Source organism: Mauremys mutica, unplaced genomic scaffold (assembly GCF_020497125.1).
Source record: "Mauremys mutica isolate MM-2020 ecotype Southern unplaced genomic scaffold, ASM2049712v1 Super-Scaffold_100355, whole genome shotgun sequence".
Classification (NCBI taxonomy): domain Eukaryota; kingdom Metazoa; phylum Chordata; order Testudines; family Geoemydidae; genus Mauremys; species Mauremys mutica.
The window spans coordinates 22,778-41,841 of NW_025423322.1; the positions used below are offsets into that span (position 1 = coordinate 22,778).

A 19,064-nucleotide genomic window follows, 5' to 3' on the forward strand; every position below is an offset into this window, starting at 1 on the left:
GCAGAACGGGAAAGCATCAGAGGGTTCTATGGCAACCAGGGGGATTGGTGGGAGTCGGTGAGGGAGGAGTTGGCGGCTTTGTTCTGGCAGTCGTGCAAACACCACAACATTAAAGAAACCAACAGTGCCAAGTCCTGCAGTGTCGCCTGTGGGATTTCCACAAGACCATCCAGGCTGGGGAACCAGTCAGCGTGTGACTGTAGAACAGGATCAAGCGACAGCTGCCCGAGTTCCAGGAGATGAGGCTGCAGTTGGCTGATATGAGCGGGAGCACTGAGTGAAGGGAGGGGCGGCCTCCCCTGACATTTTTGCAGCCTGCAGGGAATGGAGACAAAGCAGGGGGATGCGGGGACTCAGGGCAGGACCCGCGGATCCAGCCGTGCAGGCCCACAGTCGCTGGAGGAGGAGAGAGAGTCCTGCGAGAGGAAGCCGCTGGTGGGAAGCAATAAGTGCAGAGTGGAAGCCAGCCAGCTGAGAGTCACAGGGGTCTAGAAAACAAAACAGCAGCAGGTCCCATGGTGTAATGGGCAGCACTCAGGACTCTGAATCCTGGAATCTGAGTTCAAATCTCAGTGGGGCCTCTGCCAAGTAGGGTGGTTTGCTGGAAAGCCTTGGAGCCCAATGTGCTCGGTTACCCTCTCCCTGGCTGAACTAGAGTGATGTTTTGTTTCTCCTCCTCCTGGGTCACTGGTGCCCACTGGCAATGGGTCTCTGGTCCAGCTGGGCCACCATAGGGCGGGGTCCTAGAACTTAACCGTCTGGCTAGAGATTCCTGCGGGTTGACCTGACGGTTGGGTTTCTTTCTGCTTCACCTGATGCCCACAACTTTGGTCCCTGTCGCTGCAGCTCTTCCTCTTGCCCACATGGCATTTAAAGGAAGGAGGGCCAGGGCCAGGCTTCATAGTCAGGGCTAGGCAGGAGGGAGGCAGAGTCCCAGGCGGGAGCCCAGCACCTCTCCTCCTCTGGGCACCTGGAGCAGAGGCGGCTGGTGCTGACAGCTCCAAGGGAAGGCTTAAAAACCACAGAGCAACTGAGGTCAGGGCCAGAGGAGGGCAGGACCATGCCTATGTGTGGCCTTCAGATGGGCACAAAAACACTCAGCCAGCCTGCTCCCTGCCATGCCAAACCCCCACTGAAGGCCACCCGCAGAGGAGCATGCAGGGCGGCTGCTGTCGCTCTGTGGCCAGCATCAGAAGACGGTAGGAAAGCAGGGCCAGCCCCCCTGGTGGGGCCTCTTACCGTTCCCACGCTCTGTGCTCACTTTGGCAGTGGGGCAGGAGATTTTACCCCAAGAGGCTTTTCCCCAGCTGGCGAGAAACAGAGAAAGACCCAGGCTCCAAAGACGCTGTGTAGCAAGTGCCCTCCAGCACAGGGACAGGTGCACACGCTAGCCCGGGCAGCCGCCCATTTTCTTTGGCAAGTCAGGAAGGGCAAAGCCGAGACTGGAAGCACCTGGGGCTCATGCCCCAGCCTTTGTGACACCCACCCCCCAACTCCTTCCCGGGGCTCTAGCTGAAGCCAGAGCATTGGCCTGAGCGGCCAAGAAGAGGTTCCAGCTGTGAAGAGAGCAGGACTTGCAGCACAAAGTGAGCACAACCACGAGGGGACTCAAATCCTGAATCATCCGATCCACAGGGAGATGCCTTATCCTTTAGGCCACATGATGAGGGGGTCTAAGCTCTTCTTTGGAAAAGCCGGACACTGTGTTTCTCGGGTCATCTACTGAGCGGGGCTGAGACTCTCTGGGCACAAGAAGTCGAGTTCCCAGCGAGATGTGAGACTTAATTCTATGGGGCCAGGTGCAGGGCTTTGGCAGGGAGGCTCAGGCATGGGGGATTGGGGTGCAGCGGACAGGCTGGCTGTCTAGGTGCTTAGATTTAGTCTCACTGAGGAGGAGGAGGGGGAACCCTGCTGACAGGCAGTGGCTGTGCAGAAAAAGAGGAGGGGTTCCTGGGACTTTTTTTGCCTCTCGTTTGCCTGCCTGCTTGCTCTTGTGCTGAACGGTGAAGGAAAAGGATAAATGGACACAAATCAGATATTAGGAATGGCAATATACAAAAACCTGTAGGAGAACACTTCAACCTCCCTGGCCACACAATAGCAGATCTTAAGGTGGCCATCCTGCAGCAAAAAAACTTCAGGACCAGACTTCAAAGAGAAACTGCTGAGCTCCAGTTCATCTGCAAATTTGACACCATCAGTTCAGGATTAAACAAAGACTGTGAATGGCTTGCCAATTACAGAACCAGTTTCTCCTCCCTTGGTTTTCACACCTCAACTGCTAGAACAGGGCCTCATCCTCCCTGATTGAACTAACCTCGTTATCTCTAGCTTGCTTCTTGCTTGCATATATAAACCTGCCCCTGGAAATTTCCACCACTTGCATCCGAAGAAGTGGGTATTCACCCACGAAAGCTCATGCTGCAAAACGTCTGTTAGTCTATAAGGTGCCACAGGATTCTTTATTGCTTTAACGGTGAAGATGTTTCTCAACAAGCCCAGGTAGCTCAGTTGGTTGAGCATCAGGCTCTTAATCTGAGGGTCCAGGGTTCAAGCCCCTGTCTGGGTGCTCAGCTTTTAAGTTGCCTTATGTGCCAGGACCCATATGCTGTTCACAGCCACACAGGGATTCCCAGAAGCTGTGGCCATTTCCTGGAAAGGTTCCTTTCCTTAGCAATCAGGAGAGAGGCCACATCGGCAGATGCAGAAAGCGCAGTCTCTGGCTGCCAGGAAGTGCTGTGGGGCCAGGTGCTGAGAAAGCCCAGAGGGGGAGCAGCAGAGATGGGGGAAGAAAGAGAGAGAAGCAGTGAGGACAGAGTACAAGTGTAAGGAGAGTCTAATCTGGCTTATACACGACCCCAGTGGAATTGGCCAGCGGAAGGATCTGAGTCCCCACCCCCTTACCCAGAGGCTGCCTGACCTCAAGGACTCTCTTTCTACTCTCATGTATGGCAGAGACCTTGTATCCCTAACAAGGCTGGGCCCAGGATTCCTAGGGGGCTTGACCTCCAATCTTGCCATGATCACTTGAACGGGGGCTACAGTGTCCTCACTCTGGGGTACTCGCTCCGCTCTGGGCACTTCCCTGACCCACTCCTCATTGCATGTGCTTCAAGCAAACGCCATTTATTACCCAGCAATCAATGTAAAACATAAGGAAAGATGGGAAAGGAAAACACGTCACCCTGTTCCGTGGCGCAGGGAGATCACAACCAGCGTCTCTGGAGGGTCAGGGCAGGTCACAGTCTCTCCCTCACATGTCCCAGGCCTCCTCCCCAGGCCCTGGCTGTGCTGCAGGGACACCACGGGCTGGACACTTGCTCTGGCAGTGGCCACATGCTCTAGGTGACAGGCCCCTTGTTCCCAGTGTCAGCCCCCATGTAGGGGATATGATCCCCCCAGCCCCAAAAGTCTGGCCTGCAAGATCTCTTGACTGGTGGCATCTCCTTGCACTGGGCCTTCTGCCCAGGGTCCCCCTCGCTCTCCCACGCTGCTCACTGCACCCACCTCCAGCCCCAGTGCTGCTGCGGCTCTGCCTCCAGCTCCCTGGGCTGCTCCTCTGGCTCCGCTTGCTGCAGCTCTTCTCCCAGCACAGATCTGCTCCCTGGGCAGCTTCTACAGCTCGTGCTGCTGCGGCTCGGCTCCTAGCACAGATCTGCTCTGGTTCTCCCTGGCTGGTGCAGCTCTGCTCCCCGGCTCTTCTCGGGCTCCTGCTCTCTCCTTAGCTCTGCCCCACTCTGGCCCAGGCAGTTCCAGCTCCCATGGAGGATGGGACCCCTGGCCTGGTGACTCCCTCATTACACTGCTTGGCCTGTCAGTGCGGCTAACTTGGAGCTTTGTCCTCTCCCCATTGCCCCTGGGGACTGTCAGTCTCAGGGTCCTGATTTCCCAGTGGCCCTTCCCCCTTCTATTGGTGCTGGGAACTAGCCAACCAAACCCCCCACTAAGTTTTAGTAAGGGGCCAACAGTCCCTTACACGAGCCAGCCCCGTGAGAGTCACCACTGTGCAGAGAAAGCAGTACAAGCTGGTCCCATGGTGTAACGGGCAGCACTCAGGACTCTGAATCTGGCAATTTGAGTTCAAATCTCAGTGGGACCTTGTGTTGGCTTGTGGTAAAGCCCTGGAGCTCACAGTGCTCAACTTCCCTGTCTCCAGCTGTGCAAAAGCAAATCTTTCCCCTCCTGCTGGGTGACTTGCCCACTGGAGCCAGGTCTGATGGCCAAAATTGGTTGGGGCTCTAGAACTTGTGACCCTGATGCCTGTGGTTTGACCAGGTGGTTGGGATTCTTGCTGCATTACATGAGGCCCACAAGTTTGGCCATTTTGCTTGCAGCCACATGTTACCTCTTGTCCACCTGGCACTTGAAGAAAGGAGGGCCAGGGCCAGGCTTCATAGTCAGGGCTAGGCAGGAGGGAGGCAGAGTCCCAGGCTGGAGCCCAGCACCTCTCCTCCTCTGGGCACCTGGAGCAGAGGCAGCTGGTGCTGACAGCTCCAAGGGAAGGCTTAAAAGCCACAGAGCAACCGAGGGCAGGGCCAGAGGAGGGCAGGACCATGCCTATGCGTGGCCAGCCTGCTCCCTGGCATGCCGAACCCCCACTGAAGGCCACCCACAGACCAGCATTCGTTCAGCGGCCAGCATCACAAGGCGGTAGGAAAGCAGCGCCAGCCCCTGAGTGGGGCCTCTGACCGTTCCCACTCAAGGGGCTCCTTTTGGCGGTGGGGCAGGAGATATTTCCCCCAAGAGGCTTTTTCCCAGCTGCTGAGAAGCACAGAAGTACCCAGTGTTTGCTCTTGCGGTGAAAGGGCTTAATACATTTAGCCGGCCTGGCTAGCTCAGCTGGCAGCACCTCTGGCTCTAACTCTGAAGGTTGAAGTTACAGTTCCCTGTCTGGGTGCTTGGGGCTCCTCTTCAACAATACAACACACAATCTGCTTAAGCCCCCACCCAGTAACCTGGGTAAACTAACCCTGGCCACTGGGTGCCTCTAAGAGGTGATACTTTCCCCACTCACAACCACTGAGTGCAGGAAAGAAACTTTAATAAAAACGAGGATAATCACCTTGTATTAACTTGGGAAAACACCACAATCAGGATTCATAACACAACACTATGAGCAAAACACCCCCCCCCCAGTGCGCTGGGTAGTGGCCTTTTGCCTCGGGCTCTTAAATCCAGACCCCAGAAGCTCTGTGGATGTGCCCCTCCCTTCACTGCACCTCACCCACAGCTGCTGCCCTGGGTCAGTGAAAACCCAGAGTTCACCTCTCACCTCCTGGGAGGAAAGCCCCTTTCTCCCTCCGCTGTCTGGCCACATTGCCGGCCCCTTGCCGTTCCACCCTGTCACCGCTCTGCTGGCCACCCTCTCTGCTCTGGGACGTCTTGTGGTCCCACCAGGAGCGGAACAGGCTTCCTAAAAGTAGTGGCCTCAGACCCCGAACAGTAGCCCCACCCCTTCTACTCAACTCCACGCCCCTGCCCCACCCCTCTCCCCAACGCTCCCCTCCTACGCTGCCTCTTACCCCCAGACCACGCCTCCCGCTCACTCCTCCCCACCCTCACTCGCCCTTACGGTCATTACAAAGTGGCAAGGCAGAGCCCTCCCATTTTTAAAAGCCCTGGGGTGTTGTTCCCCCCTGTTCAGGCACCCCTGGGGCCCTGCACTTCACACAGCTCTCCCTGATTTCAGCTGTTAGTGAGGGAGCCTCACTGCTAGCGCAGACTGGGCAGTTTCTTGCATGAGAGACACTGTCCCAAAGCAGGACTAATGCTTAGAGCTGGTTATCAGTGATTTCAGATCCGTTGGTCTGCAGCAAGACTCTCCATTGAGTCTTAATCAGCTCTGTTATTACACAGGGAAGAACAAAAGGGTCAAATGGGGCCTGGAACCCTTAGGAAGAATCCACCCCACCGAGTACAACACTTGTCGCTACCGGCTCTCAGCTCCACTGAGAATGTTTTGGGGTCACTCCTTGGCTGTATCAACCTAGGGAACTGGGAGAATCATACTGAACAGGTGCTCCAGTGGCGCAATTGGTTAGCACACAGTACTTATAGGGCAGTGCTGAGAGGAGCTATGCTGAGGTTGTGAGTTCAAGCCTCACCTAGAGCACTGGTTTTCATTAACGAAGTGGTGTCACCCCCTCATTTGGCCTGTAGTCCAGCCCTGGGGACACTGAGGAGGGGCAGAGTCAAAAAGGCCCCCTTCACTTATTACCTCCTCTCTAGAGCACAGGTGAGAATCTACAATCCTTTCTCCCCTCCAGCCCCTGGGCCAGGATCCCTCAAGCAGAGCCTGGAGTCCTGCCCCTGGCGTCTGTACTATTGACAAAGACAAAACTCTCAAATCCCGCCTGGTGCGGGGAGCCAGGTTTGCTCTTCAAATTCTGGCGTTGGTACATTTCCAGGCCTGGGAATGTCCCACAACAGCATTGAATGGGAAGCTGCCTGCAGAACAGTTACACTGCACAGAGCTCCTGTGGAGGAGGAGTGGGAATAGTAACTATTTGAGGATCGTTTGGGAAATGAGCCTTTGCTGACAAGGTTTGTCTCTGTTCATATTTCACCTTCAGGGGTCATGTTGAGGGATCTTTAGTGTATTTTTGTGAGGTTAATAACTATCTCCTCAACTTTATTTACTCAACTTAAAAATTGGTGTCACTTGATTTTTGCATCTCCCTGTGAAAATACAACTGACGTGTGGCTTTCTACAGGGGCCATGATGTTATAGTTGAGGAATTCAGTCTCTGTACTTCTGGGGGGAGTGTTGCTTTTTTACAGCTGCCTCATGCCCAGGCACACCGGGCTGTTAGCTGCACCCACAGTCCTTGCCAGGGGCCCCTGCTGAACCCTGGGGGCTGCACTGCCGTGCTGGGGTGACTCTGCAGGTGGAGAAGCTGCTGTGGAGCAATGTAGAGCAGGTGCAGGAAGGAGACGGGGTCACTTTTCACATTCTGAACTGCACAATTTTCCAAATTTGGGACTAGATTCATAGACTTAAGGTCAGAAGGGACCATTATGATCATCTAGTCTGACCTCCTGCACAATGCAGGCCACAGAATCTCACCCACCCACTCCTGTAACAAACCCCTAACCTATGTCTGAGTTATTGAAGTCCTCAAATTGTGGCTTAAAGACCTCAAGGTGCAGGGAATCCTCCAGCAAGTGACCTGAACCCCACGCTGCAGAGGAAGGCAAATGTCCGAGAACAAGTCTAAGGGGAAGGTGAACGCAGAGCAATGACACTGGAGATGCCCAGACCTCCAGTGGGGGCAGTGTGGAAATTAATAATGGGAAGATCATTTGCAAAATTGGTCGTCACTGACAAGATTTGTCTCTGTTCCTATTTCACGCTATGGTGCTAGTTAGAGGAATCAATACAGATTTTTTACTATATTGATTAAACACTTAATTTTATTTAACCAAGCCAAAAACTTAGTGTCACTTATTTTTTCTCTGTCCTAGCAAGAATGAATTGAATTTTGTGACTTTCTGGAAAGTGCAGCGAGATTAATTGTGGGGAATTCAGTCTCTGTGTTTGTGAGCTGATGTTTTCCTCTCACAGGTCAGTGCCTGCATTGAAATACCAAGAGGGATCTAAGGGCTGGTGTACGCTGGGCACTGAACTGGCAGAGCGACGTCTCTCAGGGTGTGACACCCCCCCAAACCCATCTAGTTAAGGTGATCTAAGCCCTGGTTAGATAGTGCTGAAGAAAAGGAAGAATTGTTCTGTCCATGTAGCTATTACAGGGATGGGAAAACTCCTCCAGTCACTGTTTACTCCAAACTGCTATAGCGGTGCCACTGCAGTGTTTTAAGTGTAGACAGAGTGAAACTAGATCTGGCTCCAGTTTGCACTGTGGATGCTCAGGTACTAAGACTACAATAATAACAACAGTGCAGCACTTGCGTAGTTGGCAGGATTCGAACGTGCGCAGGGAGACCCCAATGGATTTCTAGTCCATCGCCTTAACCCCTCCGCCACAACTACTTGAGCTATACTTATTTCACTACATGATGATTCTGTTCTCACTGAATTGTCACTTCAAATTGTTTGCTCAGACCAGCTTCCCCAGCACACTCATGGCTGCATTAGTGTAAGTGTGTCCTTGGGTGAACAGCGAGAATTCCTGCCCATTTCCCTTCCGGTTGGAGCAGGATGGGAGAGTGTTTGTGTGAACGACATTGCTGTAGATTGTTGTTCATTCCCCACTCTGACAATTCAGACAGTCCCTTTCCTAGTCAAATCTCCAGCACATCGTTCCAATAGCAGGGGGCAGGATTTCTCTGGGGCACTGAGGGCTGGTGCGTGAATTCAGTCTTGCATTTCACCCTTGATGTTTCATGGACTAACAGCAGCAGCAGAAAGAAAGAGCCGAGCCAATATCTCCCTGGCAGGGATGCAGGTGCCACGTCCCCTCAGTCTGACCGTCTCCATTGCAGGAGAGAAGGGTTCACTGGAATCGAATACCCTGGCTCAGACCAGAGACACAGGGAGGTTTTGCTGTTCATGGATCTGTGTAAAGCAAATTTTGTCTCTGTGTGAAACTGAGGTCGGAAATGAAACGTCCACATGGTGGCCCAATGCTCTAGGAAATGTGGGTGAAGGACTCAGGCTGAGAAATGATTTAACAGGGGGTTGTATTTATTGCCCCGATTAAAATCTATGGCTAAAGGCAGCCACTGTTGTTAGTACTTGTACCTGTGTTGGGACACCTCAGTGGGTGTCAAGTCCATTGTCTTCACCAGGGGCAGTCGATTATTTTATCAAGATACAAATTTCTTGGTCAAGGCCTAGACTCCAGAGAAAACAATACACTGCTGATAAGAAGAAGTACATCAAAAGATTTTGCAGCCACCATGGGCATAACTATGATGTGTCGTGTTTCACTCTTTATACCTGGCGCCACCTCCTTTCCCTTTAGCCTTGAAGTTGACCAAGGGCAAAGCTGAACATCTCCTCAGATACCAGGGAGCGTTTATGTCCATTCCCGTGAGCTACACAGGGGTTTGATGTTGCTGCTTTCAGTCCTCTGGCTCTGGCGGGATAAGGAACAATTCAGGCTGTCACTGAACTGAAGGAGGAAGATCAGTTTGTGACAGGGAGAGGGACGCCTCCTCTTAAAGGTGTTTGTCTGGCTGGCAGTCCTGGTTCCCAGGTCTTGCCCGTGGGGCTCCAGCAGTTTTGGGACCAGGTCACTCCCTTGGCCCCACCTGCTGCCCCCAGGCGCTCCCCCCCAGGGGCCCCGTCAGTGCAGCGGAGCTGAGCAGCATCTGCCTGCTCGCTCCAGTGGCTGCCGGCCCCTCCCCATGGCAGGGCAGGGTGGGGCTGGGCCTCCGCGCGCTGCCCCTGCCTGATCACCCCTGTGGCCAATGGGACCCCCAGCCCACCCTGCCTTGGAGCCCCAGGTAAGCGCCACACTCCTGACCCCCTTCCTGAGCCTGCACCCCCATCCCCAAACTCTCTCCCAGAGCCTGCATCCCCTCCCTCCACACCCCCCAGCTCCCAAACTCCCTCCCACAGCCTGCAGCCTCTCCCTGTGCACCCCCAAGTTCCCAAAATCCGTTCCAGAGCCTGCACCCCCTCCCCCTTCCCACACCCCCCTCCCGCCTACCCCAATCTTCCTCCCCCTTCCCGCAACCCCACCCCTACTCCTGTTCCCCCTTCCTCCTGCCCTAGCCCAGAGCCTGCAGCAGCATCCAAACTCCATCCCAGAACCTGCACCCCAGACCCCCTCCCCAACCCAAACTCCCTCCCAGACCCTGCACCCCAATCCCCAGCCCCAGCCCAGGGCCTGCACCCTAGACCTCCTCCCCCCACCCAAACTTCCTCCCAGACACCAGCCTCTTACCCATTCTGCACCCAAACTCCCTCACAGAGCCTTAGGCAGGTGAGGGGCAGAGTTTTGGGGGGCGGGTTCTGGGCAGTATGAGTGACATTATTGGCCCACTGGGAGAACTGGAGGACTGGCCCTGGCCCTAAGGTAAATTGAGGTTGAGACCCTGCTTTAAGGGATTGGAGCAACGCTGGAGAGACTGACGGGCAGGGAGCTGGGGAGCTGCGAGTGCTCCAAGGAGAGTTGTTGTTGTGCTCTGGTGACACAGAGCGGGGGTGGGGAGTTTATAAGCTGTGGTGTTTGTATAGCGAGAAAGTTTACTAACCCCCAGGTTAAAAACTGTCCCTGCTCTGGGCTATACATGGCGCTCTCTGTTGAGAGTAGAGTTCAGTGGGTGAATGTTTCCCTGCAGGGTGATGGGTTCCTAATTCCAATCCAAGTGATCCCTTTTAAAAACTTTTTCGAATCAAAATCGATTTCCAGACCCATCTCCAGTATGTTCAGGAGTTCGCTGAATGGGGGCAGGGGGCTTGAAATGAATTTAAACACTCAGCATTTTCCTGTGCAAATGAATAAAGACCTAGCAGAGCTGTCCAGCAGCTGAAATCAGTTCCAGTCCTCGGCGTCTCTAAGAGGGACACTCAGTAGCTGAGGCACGTGGGACACCTCTGTGGTGAGGACAGGTGAAAAAATGCTGGATTCAATGAAAGCTGAGCCCATAGGAGGGGAAGGTAAACGGCGGCACCACACAGGGTCATAACACTCAGACACGGGGCTTCACTGTCACTGCCCCTGTGTTTTCCATCATTTCTATCCTAAGGAACACACCATCCCCCACACACTGTCACACACAACCTTCTCCCCTTGAGCTCCATCCCACCCCACCACTACCCCTACCCCTACCCCTACCCCTACCCCTCTCCCCCACACACGCCATGGCACACAGCCTCTCGGTGACTCCCCAGATGGGGGCTTGTCTCTGCAACTCCCCAACAGGGGAGCAGAGAGCCGAAAGGGCCACAGGAGACCAATGGAGCTAGGCAGGGATAGAAAAGACTTCCCCTCCATTCCCTTCCCAAGAGTCCCGTTAATCTCCCCCATGGGACGTTCCAGCACCGGGTGGGCTCAAAGCACCAGCCTTCCCCTCAGCCACGGAAGGGGGAACCAGCTCTATCACATGGAATGAGGCTCCCCACCTCTGCTGCTGCCATCCTGCAGCCTTTAATATGGATTTGTTTTAGCTAATGCAACCCCCCCACTCCGCTAATCCATCCATGGAACATGGAGACAAACTCCTGAAAAGAAGACTCAGTGGTGCAATGGGTTAGTGCCCAATACTTACAGAGCAGTGCTGAGTGGAGTTATGCTGAGGTTGTGAGTTCAAACCTCATTTATAGCACTAGTTTCCTTTAAGCAAATGGCTTCTGCCAATCATTTTGCCCTGCAGAAAATACAGTTGCAGCTCAGAAGACACCGAGGTCCCCTTGTTTTACAGAGAGCAGGGCAGATTCCACAGATCTACCAGGCTCTGCTCTCCACCAGCCGCCTGTGTCAGGAGGGGTCAAGCAGAGCTCAGAGCACTGCCCCCGACTCCCCCTCAGTCTTTGCTCCCCAAACCACCTGTGTGCTCACCCTCTTCACTGTGAGACTCAAACCCTGCCTGGCTTTCGGTATGTTGGGTTTTTGTTGTCTGTCGTGTTGATGTGCATGTGGGTCCTGTATAATTTTTGTGGATGCCTTGCATAGTTTTGTGTGTGTGTGTGTGTGTGTGTGACTTTTGCATGCAGATTGTTTTTTGCTAAGTATTCTTTTGGTATGTGGTTTTTGTGCTTTCTTGTTGTGGGCTTTTGCTGTATTTTTTGGTGTGGATTTGTTCTATGTTTTGTGTGGCTTTCCCTTGTGTGTATATGGCTCTGTGTGCTGTGTGGGTTTGGTTTTTGTTTATGTCTGTGTGGGCCTGTGCAGACTGTGATGTTCTCTTTCTCTCTATTTGTCTCTCTGTTTGTATCTTCATGTGTAAATTCACTGGAACTTTTCAAACTCTCCACAGCTTTGCCAATTTTCACCAGGAATTTTACTCATTAACAAATTCTCACTTGTTCCCTACCAGTTGGTGACCATTGCCCCAGGGGCCTGTCAGTCTCAGGGTCCTGATTTCCCATTGATCCTTCCCCCTTCTATTGGAACTGGGAACTAGCCAACCAAAAAAACCCCACTCACTTTTAGTAAAGGGCCAACAGTCCCTTACACAAGCTGGGCCTGTGAGGGAGGGAGAGCTCAGTGGTTTGACTATTGGCCAGCTAAACCCAGGTGTGTGAGCTCAGTCCTTGAGAGGGCCATTTAGGGATCTGGGATAAAAATCTGTCTGTGGATTGGCCCTGCTCTGAGCAGGGGGTTGGACTAGATACTTCCTGAGGTCCCTTCCAACCCTGGTATTCTATGATAGGGTCACCAATGTTCAGAGAAACTAGCACAAGCTGGGCCCGTGGTGTAATGGTTGGCATGCTGGAATCTGAGTTCAAATCTCAGTGGGACATTATGGTAAATCCCTGGAGATCCAAGCGCTTTCCTATCTCCAGCTGTATAAGAATGAGTTGTTTACCTTGTGCTGAGTGACTCATACCCACTGGAGCCAGGTCTTTGGTTGGAATGGGGTCTAGAAGTGGCTATGGTTTGACTGGGTGTTTGGGATTTCTGATGCCCACAAGTTTGGCCCTTGTGCTTTCTACCACACTTTTCCTCTTGCCCACATGGCGCTTGAAGAAAGGAGTGTCAGGGCCAGGTTTCATAGTCAGGGAAAGGCAGGAGGGAGGCAGAGTCCCAGGCTGGAGCCCAGCACACCTCTCCTCCTCTGGGCACCTAGGACAGAGGCGGCTGGTGCTGACAGCTCCAAGGGAAGGCTTAAAAGCCACAGAGCAACCAAGGGCAGGGCAAGAGGAGAGGAGAACCATGCCTATGCGTGGCCAGCAGACAGCCACAGAGACACCCAGCCAGGCTGCTCCCTGGCATGCCGAACACCCACTGAAAACCACCCACAGCCAGCTGCTGATGCTTTGTGGCCAACATCAGAAGATGGGAGGAAAGCAGGGCCAGCCTCCTGGTGGGGCCTCTTACTGTTCCCACTCCAGGTGCTCACTTTGGCAGTGGGGCAGGAGATTTTACCCCAAGAGGCTTTTCCCCAGCTGGCGAGAAGCAGAGAAACACCCAGGCTCCCAAGGTGCTATGTAGCAAGTACCCTCCAGCACAGGGACAGGCGCACACTTGGAAGAGGGAAACTGCTCCACACGCTAGCCCGGGCAGCCGCCCATTTTCTTTGGCAAGTCAGGAAGGGCAAAGGAGAGACTGGAAGCACCTGGGGCTCATGCCCCAGCCTTTGTGACGCCCAACCCCCAACTCCTTCCCTGGGCTCTAGCTGAAGCCAGAGCATTGGCCTGAGCAGCCAAGAAGAGGTTCCAGCCCTGAAGGGAGCAGGACTTTCAGTACAAAGGTAAAATTGCACAACCACGAAGGGACTCGAACCCTCAATCTCCTGATCCGAAGTCAGATGCCTTATCCATTAGGCCACGTGGTCACAGGAACAAAACCTTTCCAAGCACTTATTTGGAAAAGGCAGACTGTGTTTCTCAGGTCCTCTACTGAATGGGGCCGAGACTCTCTGGGCACAAGAAGTCGAGTTCCCAGCGAGATGTGAGACAATTCTCTGGAGCCAGGTGCAGGACTTTGGCAGGGAGGCTCAGGCATGAGGGATTGGGGTGCAGCGGACAGACCAGCTATCTAGGTGCTTAGATTTGGTCTCACTGAGGAGGAGGAGGAATCCTGCTGACAGGCAGTGGCTGTGGAGAAAAAGAGGGATCTCCAGGCTGCTCAGGTCTCCTTCTTCCAGCTCCTCATCTGGCTGAGCTGCTCCACCGGCCTGGACAAGTGCTCTGCATGCACAGCAAATAGCCCAAGAGCCATTGCTGCCCAAACCTGTGCTGGGGGGTGAGCTTCTGTCTTCCCTGTCCCATCTGCCCTAGAACAGACCTCTAGATTGAGAGAGACAGTCAACAACTATTAAGGCTAAGATTATATAAAGGGGGTCACAGAAACTGTGACTTTCAGAGATCTCAGTGACATTTTCCGCCTCAGCCCTGGGGCAGGAAGACTGGGGCTGTCGGCCAGTGGGGGCCTCACAGCTCTCAGCCACCAGTGGCGGAAGGGGCTCCCACAGGCCCATGCCACCACGGATGGACCCCACAGCTCCCAGCTACTGTGAGCAGCGGGAGGCCCCCAGAGCTCCCAGCTGTTGTGGGTGGATCCCAGAGCTCCCAGCCACCACATGGGACAGGGGGACCCTGGAGCTCCCAGTGCGGTGACCAGGTTATAAAGTCCGGTCAGCGGTGCTGCGGGGCTCAGGCAGGCTGGTCCCTACGTGTCCTAGGGCACCGCGCTGTGCCCTGGAAGTGGCCAGTAGGTCCCCCCTGCTGCACCGCTGACCAGGAGCCACCCGAGGTAAGTCTGCACCCCAACCCCCTGCCCCAGCCCTGAACCCCCCCAAACCCAGAGCCCCCTCTTGCACCCCAGAGCCCTCACCCCCCTGCACTTCAACCTCCTGCCCCAGCCCAGAGCTTCCTCCCACACCTGGAACCCCTCATCCCTGCCCCCACCCCAGAGCCATCACCCCGTCCTGGACCCCAACCCCCTGTCTCAACCCACAGCCCCCTCCTGCACTCTGAATCCCTCGGCCCCACCCTGCAGCCTGGAGCCCCCTCCTCCACCCCAAACCCCTCATCTCCCCACAGCTCCCGCAGGCAGACCCTGGGGCTCCCAGCAGCCATGGGTGGCCGGGGAGCCCCCCCAGCCCCACCCCACTGCCTATGGACCCTGCAGCTCCTACGAGCGGACCCCAGAGCTCCCAGCCGCTGCGGAGGGACCCAGGGTTTCCCAACAGGCCTTGATGGCGGGAGGGCCCCGCAGCCCCACGTCATTGCTCACAGACCCTGCAGCGCCGCAGCCCCGGGAGCTCCCGGCCGCCCCGGGCAGGAGAGGAGCCCCCGGCGCTCAGACACCGCAGGCAGAGCCCGGAGCTCCCAGTCACCGGGGGGGGGAGGTGAGGAGGAGCCGCAGCCCCCGGCCAGTGCAGGTGGCCCCGCAGCTCCCAGCCGCCGCGGGCGGGCGGACGCCAGAGCCCCCCGCTGCCATCGGGACCCCGCGGCCGCCCCGGGCAGGACCCGTCACCCCGCGACCGGCAGGAAACAGCCGCGCGCGGAAGCGCCTCGCGCCCTGTGACCCCCCCGCCCGGTGCTGCGGCTTCTTCTCGCGGGCGGCGCTGAGCTCTGAGCGCACAAGGCCCTGGCGGCTCCGCCCCGCATCGCTGTCAGACAACGTCACCAATGGGAGCTGAGCCTGTCAGAAACGTCAGTTGGGGAGGGCCCAATGGGAGACCAGCTTTCAGAGACCCGCCCCGCACGCGGGCCAATGGGAGACCAGCTTTCAGAGACCCGCCCCGCACGAGGGCCAATGGGAGATCAGCTTTCAGAGACCCGCCCCGGGCTAGGGCCAATGGGAGATCAGCTGTCAGAAAACACTAGGCAGGCCAAGGCACCAGCCAACCAGGAACCACCCACGTCCCAAGCACCCAGACAGCCCCGCCCCATCACCCTACACTCCCCCCAGCAGCAACCAGCACAGGGGGAGGGCTCATGTCAGTCCCACCAGTAACCCTCTAAGCATCTCAATACTCCCTCTCCGTTCTTAATTAGGTAGCGAGAACTGCACCTTCAGCCAATCTCCCCTGCCACTTCCCCATGTCTGGCCACACGCTCCCAGCTTAGGGTGACCACACACACACCCCGTCGGGGCAGGCTCTGCTCAGCCCGGCTCGCCACAGCCTGCACTAAACATGTGGGGCCCAACCCCAAAACTTACTCCTATTTTACCCCAATGGCCCCAAACTGCCGCTTTTAATATATGCAAATGAGGTGCTGCCATGCTCAGGCCACGCCCCAGCTCTCCAGTGGAGCCACCCGGCAGAGAACCAGGTGATATTTAAATTAGCCAGGACGTCGCTCAGTCATTGCCCTCTGCTCCCAGCAGGTGGCGCCGGAGAGCTCCGAGCTCGCTCCCTTCCCTTTCTCGCGTCGGCTTCAGCCCCCGGGTCACAAACGCACCAACCGGCGAGCAGGAGTGCGGGGCTGCTCCAGGGTGACCAGATGTCCCGTGTTTAAAGGGACAGGCCGGTTTGGCTGGACTTTTTCTTATATAGGAGCCTATTACCCCCCACCCCCGTCCCGTTTTCCACAATTGCTTCAAGGTCACCCCATGGGGCAGCTCTGCGGGGACGGACTTGCACACTTGGGATGTTAGTGCAAAAAACTCCCCCTGGGCTGAGTAAAGGGCAGAGACCTGCCCTGAGCCTGCCCTGAGTGGGGGTCACCCAAACCGACCCTCACTCGCCAGCAGGTGTCACCTGCTGCCTGGGGAAAAGGCAACACGCCCCCACTCCCCAGCTCTGCCTGGGCAGAGAGCCAATGAGAACTTCTATTAAAAGAGAAAGAGAATCAAGCCTGAGTTTGGGAAAACCCCACAACCACATTCAAATCTATGCTCATCAGCAACCCCCCCACCCCAGAGTACACTGGGCAGTGCTGTGCCTCAGTTTCTCACCTTGCGGTGTGACAGGCCAATCCAATGTTCCTTTAACAGACCCCTCCGCTCTTCTTCCCCCAACCCCCACTCCCCTTGGGCAGCAAAGCCCCAGGGGTGGGGGAGGCAGCGAGTGATACTTCAGCTTCTGCTGCCGACACTCCTTCAACTGGCTCTCGGTTTGCCCTCTTCACTCTGCATCGCTGCTGCTCCACGGCATTGTCCGTCACCCTGCTGCTGAGAGCTCCTGTGTCGCCATTTCCCCTGCTGCCACCTGCCTGTCTCCTGCAGCCTCTGCGCGGCCACCTAGTGGGGGAACCTCGCTACAAGTGCAGCCTGGGCAGCCTCAGTCATTGCAACACCATGGGCAGGGCGTGAACCGCCAGCTGGGGGAGACTAATGCCCTGCCCCGCCCCTTCCACCTGAGGCCCCGCCCCTTCTGCAAACACCCCTGTGGCCAGCGTACACCAGCCCTTAGATCCCTCTTGGTATTTCAATGCAGGCACTGACCTGTGAGAGGAAAACATCAGCTCCAAACACAGAGACTGAATTCCCCACATTTAATCTCTCTGCACTTTCCAGAAAGTCACAAAATTCATTTAGTTCTTGCTAGAACAGAGAAAAAATAAGTGACACTAAGTTTTTGGCTCAGTTAAATAAAATTAAGTATTTAATTAATATAGTAAAAATATGTCCTGATTCCGCTAAATAACACCATAACATGAAATAAGAAGAGACAAATCTTGTCAGTGACGACTAATTTCGCAAATGATCTTCCCATTATTAATTTCCACACCGCCCCCATTGGAGGTCTGGGCACCTCCAGTGTCACTGCTCTGCGTTCACTTTCCCCCTAGAATTGTTCTCAGACATTCCCAAATTTGGAAAATTGTGCAGTTCAGAATGTGAATAGTGACCCCGGCTCCTTCCTGCACCTGCTCTACATTGCTCCACAGCAGCTTCTCCCCCTGCAGAGTCACCCCAGCACTGCAGTGCAGCCACCCAGGGTTTTGCAAAAATTAATAATACAGAGTTTGGAGGAAAGTAAACATTTTTGAGTTGTGGAAATAGTAAAAGGCAACAGTTGTGGTGTTACAAGAAGGGCAGTTGTTGGTTTAATAATAAAACCCAGTTATATAAATGTAACTGTATGTGCAGCTCTGTGCACTCACGTTGGATGGAAGCTTAGTAATTAAATTATACAAGAGGGTCAGGTAAAGTGGCTGCTACCACCACTGTGTTTTGTCCCAAGAAGCATTTACAGACATTCTGAGGGGAAATGGGCAATTTTCCTGCAATTAGCAAGGAAATTTGTAAAAGGAAGTGGTATTATTATTATTAAGCACTAATCTGTCCCCACCGGGGGCGTGTGTGGAAATTGTTTCTTTTGTTTTTCAGACACTCTACAAGCAAGCTGGTGCCAGCAAAAGACTAACCCATAATACCATGGATGTATGTTTTGTGTTGTTTGTCTGTGGTGTTTGCCTTGTTGTTAGCATTGTTGTGTTTCAGTGAACAGAAAACCTCATGACATGGGTGGGGATGGCTTCAAAAGGCTGACCTGGGGGAAGATGTGTATGGAAATTCAAAATGCTCGACTAGGAGGCCAGCACCTGTGTAATAGCTACGGTGCTATCTGGAAGGGAATTGGCAGCTAAGGTGGGCCCCACAAGCCCTATGGGAATAATGAGAAGGGGATTTGCTCGCTGGGAATCAATGGAGGGGTGTGTAAAATGGTGTAAATCCAGAGAAGATGTCTGACTGTGCCCCTCCCTGATGGCCATGGAGGAGCACACCCAATGGCCCGTGGCAAGGGGTGGACAATTGGGTGTACTGTGTATGAGGTGTTTTGCTGGAAATGTACATATTACTGGGGGCACAATTACACCAGCCCCTAACCAAATTCCACACTACACACTGCTCTCTGGGCTTTGGCGCACAGATAGATCTGTGACTCTTACTGCTGTGAATAATCAAACCAGCGCATACAGCCTGATTCCACACCATGTGGTTAAGTTGGTTTGGACAATAACCCATTTCTCTGTGGACATTCAATGGACTTATGCTATGGACAAAAGCATGAAAACCTGCAGCGGCAGCGTGTGCAACTGCCAGCAACTGGGCACGTTAAGAGCTTGACCCCGTCGAAGGAGGAGAGGAGGTGTTTCGGTGGTGGCCAGGATGTTGGACCATGCTGCAGTGCTCAGGTCTCTCGGTGTTGCTGTGGATTATTACAGCGGCTGGTGTATTGCTAAGTATACTTGTGTTACGTTGCCTATGGAAATAACCTAGAAGTAATGGAGTAAGCCCCTCCCCCCTGTACTAGACAACCTGGACCCAACCTTCTCAGGCCCACTATAGTGGGAAGCCTGGAACGCTAATTGGAACAGGTGTGGCACGCCCGTACGAGAGGGGCACTGTACTACACACGGGGCAGTGGGACAAATGGAATATCAACACCTTCCACCTTGATGCCTGGCCCTATCAGGAAATGTGTCACCACATGTCCTATGTTTTGCTAAGAGGGAGAATGGAAACAGGGACACAGGCAAGGCTCTGTGGCGTCAGGGCTGGGATGGGGACACTGAGGAAGAAAACTGGAAT

General features: G+C 54.7%; 4 non-coding genes across 4 annotated transcripts; 3 read left to right on the top strand and 1 right to left on the bottom strand.

The window, feature by feature from the left end:
- Positions 1-509: 509 nt before the first annotated feature.
- On the top strand, positions 510-581 carry TRNAQ-CUG. The gene has a single exon. It is a non-coding gene; the product is annotated as a tRNA-Gln (tRNA).
- Positions 582-2,496: 1,915 nt separating this feature from the next.
- On the top strand, positions 2,497-2,569 carry TRNAK-CUU. The gene has a single exon. It is a non-coding gene; the product is annotated as a tRNA-Lys (tRNA).
- Positions 2,570-6,018: 3,449 nt separating this feature from the next.
- On the top strand, positions 6,019-6,112 carry TRNAI-UAU. The gene is made up of 2 exons: positions 6,019-6,056; positions 6,077-6,112. It is a non-coding gene; the product is annotated as a tRNA-Ile (tRNA).
- Positions 6,113-13,334: 7,222 nt separating this feature from the next.
- On the bottom strand, positions 13,335-13,407 carry TRNAR-UCG. The gene has a single exon. It is a non-coding gene; the product is annotated as a tRNA-Arg (tRNA).
- Positions 13,408-19,064: the final 5,657 nt, after the last annotated feature.